The sequence below is a fragment of the Bubalus bubalis genome, chromosome 14, assembly GCF_019923935.1.
Source record: "Bubalus bubalis isolate 160015118507 breed Murrah chromosome 14, NDDB_SH_1, whole genome shotgun sequence".
NCBI classification, from domain to species: domain Eukaryota; kingdom Metazoa; phylum Chordata; class Mammalia; order Artiodactyla; family Bovidae; genus Bubalus; species Bubalus bubalis.
The window spans coordinates 81,910,623-81,919,230 of NC_059170.1; positions in this window are offsets into that span (position 1 = coordinate 81,910,623).

An 8,608-nucleotide genomic window follows, 5' to 3' on the forward strand; every position below is an offset into this window, starting at 1 on the left:
AGTCTTCTCCAACACCACACTTCAACAGCATCAGTTCTTCGACACTCAGCTTTTTTACGATGGTCCAACTTTTATATTTATACATGACTACTGGAAAATCCATAGCTTTGACTATACAGATATGAATTTGAGCAAACTCCGGGAGATAGTGGAAGACAGAGGAGCCTGGCATGCTACAGTTCATGAGGCTGCAAATAGTTGGATATGACTTAGCAACTAAACAACAGCAACTTTTACATTTCTATTGTGTCTGTACTTAAAGTTGGCATTGCTGGTTCCCAAAATATACCTACATATTCAGTTTTACTCAATAATGTCAAATAGGTTTCAAAAATGATTGAGCTAATTTTCATTTTCATGGCACTGTAGGAAAGTCTCAGTTTCTCCACATCTTTGATGACATTGGTCTTATTTGTCTATTTAAACTTTAGTCAGTCTTTTCAGTTGTCCGGTATCACATTGTATTCCTTCCTATTTATCTGGTATGGGCCCAGGACTATGCTGGATTCTGAGGGATGCTCCCAATGTATTTGTCAGGACCTCTCTACTTGCAAGTGAAGGAAACTCAACTTGAACTGCTGTAAATAAACACAGAAATAGATTTTTTTTTGGTCTGAACTAAGCTATGGGAAGGAGGCTGAAGTGGAGACTTGAACACTGTCAGGACTCTTGGTCTTTCATCTTTGCCTTTATCTGAGTTTGCAACTCTAGTTTAAATAGTGTATGTACCTTGGGGGGATTTGGGGGCAACAGAATGACAAAATAAATGTAATTTTAAAAAAGTTTGGTAGTGATGTGTTGAACTGGGAATATGGAGACAGCAGGCTAAGGGGCTGGAGAATAGCCAGCCCCTGGATGTGGATATTTGGAAGACATTGCAAATATCAAGTTTCTGAAAACCTTGATAACTGAATGGTTCATCATTGTGAAAGTGGAGAAATTAGTCAAATTTGTTATGAGGGTAGAGTGATACTTGGCTTATAAGCATAAGCCTAAAATTAATAGCATCCATTTCTAATGGTGAATCACTTATTCAGGACAGAAAATTCAGTTGAGCACAGATCACAGCTTCTTCTGTCCTAATAAATATAGGATTGAGGGTTTGCTCCATTGCTGTGTAATATATAACCCCAACATTGGTGGCTTAAAACAACTGTAAAGATTTTCTGGTTATCTCTCATGATTCTGAGGGCTCAGAGGGCTCAGCTTGGCAGGGTAGCTCATGGGGCTGTGGTCATGTTGTCAGGGACGCTGATGTCCTCTGAAGACTTCCTTGGGCTTATATCTGGTGGTCAGAGACTGGGAGCTCAGTTGACAATGTCACCTGAGACACCTACACATGGTCTTCCCTTGTGGCATAGACCTCCTCACATCCTGGTAGCTGGATTCCAAAAGCAAGTTTCCCAACAGACCAAGGCAGAAGTAAGTGCCTTACTTATGATACAGTCTCAGAAGTCTTACAGTGTTACTCCTTTCTGTTCTGTTGGTAAAGGCAATCACAAAACATCTGTCCAGGTTCAAGGGGAGAGGAAACAGCCTCATGACTTGATGGAATGGATGCCACCATCACATTGTAAGAAGAACGTATGGGATGGGATTTGCTGGCCATCTTTGAAAAATAACAATTCAAAGGTGGAAGCAATTCCTATTTCTTCTCTTTTTTTGGTGTATTTCCAAGAATTGATAAGAACATGAACCAGAATGAGGGCAAAATGAATGGACAACAAAAGGAGAGATCAGAAGTATGAATTGTTGCCATAAGGATTTAACCAGATTTAAGATTCTGGACTGATATAGCTTTCTACCTCGGTAAAAGAAAAGTAAACTCAGAATGATGAAACTGCTGAGGTGAAGCAGGTCATTAGGGAATATCTAGCACATTCCCTCAACTCTAGACAAAACCAAGTGCAACACATTGCAAGGAGAGATTTTAAAATCACCCTGTCTGGAATGTACCCATACATGGAGATTCTATAGAATTTTTTGATTGTGTGTTGCAGGTTTATTAAAGAATTTGAAGCCTTTAAATTTTTTAAAATGCTATCAGTGTTTATATTTCCCTCACCATTATATCTCATGGTATCATTGCAACCTAGGTCTGAATCTGAAATATGCAAACAGATTCTGTCAATATCCATGGGGTGAAAAATCTGCTCTAAACCAAAATGTAGCTTTTCATTCTCTTAAATATTTCTCTTTCCTTTCCAGAAATATCTTACTGTTGCAGGAAGGGGAACCTCTTCCAGGGCTGGGGAGTGGGCTCTTGTCTAATGCTTGGGAATGAATTGTCTGAGGAGACAGGCATGTTGACAAAGATGCTTTATTGAGAAGGGGCTCCCCGGGCAGAAGGCACCAGGGTGAGGGAACCCAGGAGAACTGCTCCACCACATGGCTTGCAGTCTCAGGTTTTACAGTAAGGGGTTAGTTTCTGGGTTGTCTCTGCCGGTCATTCTGACCCAGGGCCCTTCCTGGTGGCTCACGCATTGCTGAGCCAAAAGGGATTCCAGCAAGTAGGATTCTGAGAGTTTGGTAGGACATGTGGTGTCTCCTTTTGATGTTTTCTGAATTCCTCCAGTTGGTGTGGCTTGTTAATTCCGTGTTCCTTTCCAGGACCGCCTGTTGTAAAATAACTCACGCCAGTGGTTTCTATGGTGCCCAGCCAGGGTGGGCGGTTTCAGTGTTTCCTCTAACACGAACGCTAGATATTCCAAGATCTGCTAACTATACAGCCACCACAATAATTGAGGCCGAAGAGGAGAATCTGTGTCCAGATAAAATTATTTGCAAAGAAAGTCTTTAATATAGCAAACTGATCATTGCCAAGATGCTCACTCATCCTCATCCTCTGGATAGCAGCCTCATTCTGTGGGGTTTGCCAAGCTGTCCAGCTGCCTCCTCTCCCATGTCTGTCTCCCTTCGTCTGTCTCCTCTTCTTCGCCTGTGTGACCGTAAGACCCTGGGCTCCACACAACTTGGTTTGAAAGTCATGGGTTCCCTAGAATTCTGAGCAGATGGGTAAGAATGATTAGGAGGGAGCTTTTGAAGTACTCTCCGCATGGCATCACCATCACTATCATCATCACTATTGTGATCATCTTTAGAAACACTAAAAACCTAAACCTGCATGTTCATAAGCTCCGTGCAAGGTCAAATAGAGAGGCAGTAAACAATTACCTCATTTGAAGAAAAAACAGCCCAGGCTGACAAGGCACAAAAAACAAAGCATGGGGGAAATAATTTCCCAAATTCAGAGTTAATATTAACACTTTTAATCTAGTCTATCCAAAGAACTTAATATCCCCAGTCAACAGTTCTAAGAGGGGGGAATGGGTCTGGGAGTGACCAGCTTTGCATTGATTTCAAATCCAAGAAGAGAGATGCAAGATCTGTGCTGGGCTATGGGAGTCTCCTCTTTGTTAGAAGTCCAACTTCCTCTTCTTAGGCCTAAGCTACCTCTCCGGGTATAGTGGGGCAGTCCATCACAGAGTCCTGTAAACTTCCCTGCAACCATGGCCTGCAGCCCAAAATATTGTTAAAAGGCAGATCCTGATTCAGTAGGTCTGGGGTAGAGACAACGTCCCATATTTATAATAAGCCCCTAGATGGTGTCCAAAGACCACACTTGGGGACAAAGTGTTTAGAGAGACATCCTTAGAGTGTTTGAATGCATTGATTTACCAGGTTACAACTACCTGAGCAAGAAAGAGAGTACTTGGAAATTTTTGGCTCATCAATTGGAAACAATGACAAATTACATCTACTTTCTAATACTTACTGGTGGCTAGACAAGGTTAATTACTGGTTATAAGTACTGATTTTAAAAAAATGAAAGAGGTTCTGTATATACTCCTGCATTGCAGGCAGATTCTTTACCATCTGAGGCAAAGCCTGACTCTATGCATACATGTATATATATATATAAAGAATATACTATATAATATTTAACATACTAAAGCAAACACACATATATGTGTAAATATAAAACTTATTCCATCCATCAAGAATTTGCCATTTAGGAATCTAGAAAGATGGTACTGATGAACCTTTATGTAGGCAGCTGTGGAGACACAGACATGGAGAACAGACTTACAGATGCTGGGGAGGGGAGGAAGGAGAGGGTGGGCTGTATGGAGAGAGTAACATGGACACATATACACTACCATATGTAAACTAGATAGCCAATGGAAATCTGCTGTGTGATTCAGGGAACTCAAACTGGGGCTCTGTAAGAACGTAGAGGGGTGGGATGGGGAGAGGGAAGGAGGTTCAAGAGGGAGGGGACATTTGTATACCTATGGCTGATTCATGTTGAGGTTTGGCAGAAATCAACACAATAATGTACAGCATTTATCCTTTAATTAAAAATAAATTAATTTTAAAAAGAATGTGCCATTTATACTTTCCTGTTAAACTAATGTAGAACAAGTTTCACAGTGGGCCTTGAAAAGAAAGACAAGGCAAACTAATTGCATCACTTTAGTCCCTTCATTTATGACATCAGCAAGAATGGATTGGGTATCTATTGTGTCTCAAGCATTGGAAGCCAAGTAAGATAATGTCCTTACCTTTGGGGCGGGGGATGGTGATTCAGAGTCTTGTGCAAGAGACAGATACCCGTTTCTAGGCAGTGTGGTACTGAAGTTCTCTCTCCATATGTCTGAGAAGACATTTCTGTTTACAAACTTGTTATTGAAACTTTCAACAAAGCAGGTGCAAAATGAGAAAGAATTCTTATCCTGGAAAGCATATGGCTGCAACAGATGACTGTTTTCTTAGTAGAGGAAACTGTCTAACAGTGAGAAAACGTCAGAAGCTTAAGTGAATGAAACGGAATCACAAATGCTTGACAACCTGCCAGATTGACTATCCTGTGAAAACTAATGTTTGTTGTTTTGAAATGATGTACTTTCTCTTTTTTTGAGGCCCTCTACTCAGTATGTGAGTTTAGTCTATGGCCAGTAGCTAAGCTTTCTCTCTCCTTGGTAGGTAATGACTTCTATGAAAAGCTCTGAGAGCTATTATGGATCGTGTCCACATAATAACTTCTTTCCTCTAAGAAGATTAAGTTTCGGCCTTTCTCTAATATCCTCAGATCAGTGACCAGAAAGTTTATCAAACTCTCCAGAACTGTGGCCAGCTCCTACAGAACTTCTGTGAGAGTTATTTAAAAATACAGGCATTGAGTTATGAAAATGACATCCCTTTTGCTGTGGTTATGACTCAAGGTTTCATTTTATCCTTCAGCACCCCTTCATTGGGTCCACAGATTCCATATGCTCATGCAGCTGTCCCGATTTCCTCAATTCAGAAAACCTCCTCTTGGGTTTGACACCAAGTTGGATAAATGGCAATCTATTCTAAAAATCCAGACATCTTGGTTAATGCTCTCCAAGGATCAGACATTTCAGGCATGGTTTTGATGGTCATATAAAGGAGGGAAAGACAAACTGAAGCTCAATGAAGTTCACAAGGGCCACCAACAGAGCAAACCTCCGAGCGGGACTTAGCAGGTGTATGGAGAGATTCAGACAGCTCCTTGGAATTTGCCCTTCCATCAGTGATGATCCAGGGAGTCTAACTCATCCCCCACTGTCTTTTTAAATTCTAACTGTACTCCTAGTACATGGGGAAGAACTCTCAACAATGGATGTCCTGCCTGTAGAAGTTGTGTGTGCATGCTTATTTGCTAAGTCCTATCTGACTCTTTGTGACCCCATGGATTATAGTCCCCTAGGCTCCTTTGTCCATGGGATTTTCCAGGCAAGAATACTGGAGTGGGTTGCCACTTGCTCCTCCCGGGGATCTTCCCATCCCAGAGCCTGAACCTGTGTCTCATGCATCTTCTGCATTGGCAGGCAGATTCTTTACCACTGAGACACTGGGAAGCCCTTTTCTCAGGGAGCTTTGATATTTCTTAAGTGTCAGGAGGAAAGTGAGGGAGCAAGTTCAAGAAATGATTTATCTACGTAATATTTCCCACCTGGACTGTCTCAGGATTAGCACAGGTTTATAGAGTGCCCACTTGTCTCCAGATTTCATGTTCACTATATCATTTAATTTTTTGTTACTTTTTAATGATAGATCCACTTTTGTTTATTTGCTTATTTAAAATTGTTGGTCATGCCCTACAGCATGTGGGATCTTAGTTCCCCGACCGGGGATCAAACCCTTGCCCCTGCACTGGAGATGGAGTATTAACCCCTGGACCACTGGGGAAGTCCGTGTATCACTTAATCTTGGCCATGATACTGTGAGGTAGGAACTTTTATCCCTGTTTTGTAGTTGAGGAAACAAGTTAACAAAAACAAAGGAACCTGTACAAATTCAAACAGCTAGTTAAGTGATGGGACTGAGTTTTGACCCAAGATCTTCAGGATGAAATTTTATTTTGTTAATCACAAATATGGCTTAAAATTTTTAAAAATTTTATATTGGGGTATAGTTGACTTACATTGCTGTGTTAGTTTCGGGGTACATACAGCCGAGTGATTTAGTTATACATATACATACGATACGGAGAAGGCAATGGCACCCCACTCCCATACTCTTGCCTGGGAAATCCCATGGACAGAGGAGCCTGGTAGGCTACAGTCCATGGGGTCACGAAGAGTTGGACACGAGTGACTTCACTTTCACTTTTCAGTTTTATGCATTGGAGAAGGAAATGGCAACCCACTCCAGTGTTCTTGCCTGGAGAATCCCAGGGATGGCGGAGCCTGGTGGGCTGCCGTCTATGGGGTCACATCGAGTCGGACACGACTGAAGCGACTTAGCAGCATACATATGATATTCTTTTTCAGGTTCTTTTCCCATGTAGGTTATAATAAAGTATTGAGTAGAGTTCCCTGTGCTATGTAGTAGGGCCTTGTTGATTATCTATTTCATGTAACACACAGTGTGACTTTAAATATGATGCTTGACCAAAGGGGCTTAGGGCCCAGCATAAAAAAGAACACTGGTCTGAGGCGTGGAAATTGACTAGAGCAAGTGTGCCCAGGACATACATTTCACGGATAATGTATCCATGGCCTCTGTACCTCCCAAGAAATCTCCTGTTTGTCCACTTAGGTTCTAGGCCTTGTGTGTGTGTGTGATTTTTGGAGAAATAGAAAGAATTGGAAGAAACACATATGGTTAAATAGTTGCTGGGATATTTAGGACTTCTAGAAACTGGTGATGGGGAGAAAACTGTCTCATGTGATAATATTTACCTCTACCTTGACACCTTTTGCCTCTTCTTGGATTCATTTAATTTTTTCTAAAAAAATTAGGGACTTGTGTTTCTTTGGAATATGATCACATACATTGATTGATAGCTGGCCATGGTCGTCCAGTTACCTCTGGGATCTACAGTGAATAGAGAATCGCTGAGGAGATCGGTCCTGTCTGTCAATCCACTCTGACTAATATTTGCTTCAAAGTTTTATTGTGCAGCTTGGTTCCAGGGTTCGCTATGAAACATTAGGGCAGCTCGGGGGGCGGGGCACTTCTGCTCAGGCTTGAATTCACAATAAGTTCACCTTGCTCCACAATTTCCTCAGAAAAAGATGTTTTAAAGGAGTTTGTGTCCTATCCCCTAGTCCCTTGACTCTGTCTTAGAGAAATGACACCATGAAAGTGGCTGACTTTTCTCCTTAGAATGCACAATGACAGTAGAATAAGCAAGCAACATTCATATCAAAGAACCTACTTTCAGATTTCTTCCATTAGGAGGACATCTCTTGATGAGCCTAAGAAGTTCTCCTGCACAGATTACATCTGTGAAACTGGCCAAGGATCACGTTCTGTGCAGAACAGGCTGCCTGGGAACAGAGACCAAGACAAAAGGAGGATGAAGACCTCAGAGGCAGGGACAGATGGGATGGGAAAACCTTATGGAAACTGCTCGTAAGTAATTACTTGAACATCTCATCTGAGGCATTTGAATGTCCTCACCAAGGTCATTAGCTGTGTATGGAGCAAAGTCTTATTTTTAAAGTTTGACGCAGTCCGAGGAATGCTTTGTTCCTAATTTAGAGCACTTGTACTGGGAGCTTCCAAGCCCCCGGCGTCCGCTGCCACCCACCGCGTGCTTTGCAGTGGGCCAGAGTCCGCTGGTGTTGAAGTCCCAGAGTTCGTCAGCCCCACAGGGAGCAAGCAAAGCCTGGGAGAGAGCTTATTTTGGGGAATTATTTAGAAAGAAAATGAGCTTTTGAAAAAGACCTCTTGGGTATTAGAATTTGGATTCTATTTCAGTAAGTATTCACTTCTCTCCCCTTTCTGTTGTGGGCAGAGGATTCTTTTTTGCTCTTTTAATTTTGGGATTGGCCTCCTAACTTACTTGGTTTATAACATGTTTGCAGGTAGGAGGCAGACAGAGGTCTTAACTGAACTTGTGCAGTTCAGCATGGCTCTTTCACCCTGGTGATTTTTCAGAAGAGCTTCTTTTGGGTAGCTGCCTCTCCTGTGAAGAGCAAATTTGAAATCAATGCATAGTCTAGTGGACCCACAGCCTAATGCAGAACCATGCAGCTGAATCCAGCCCAGATCTGTGATCTGTTAGGATGTTTATTACATAGCATTATGATAACGGTAGATGACTAATACATGGAGTTAATAATTTCTATTT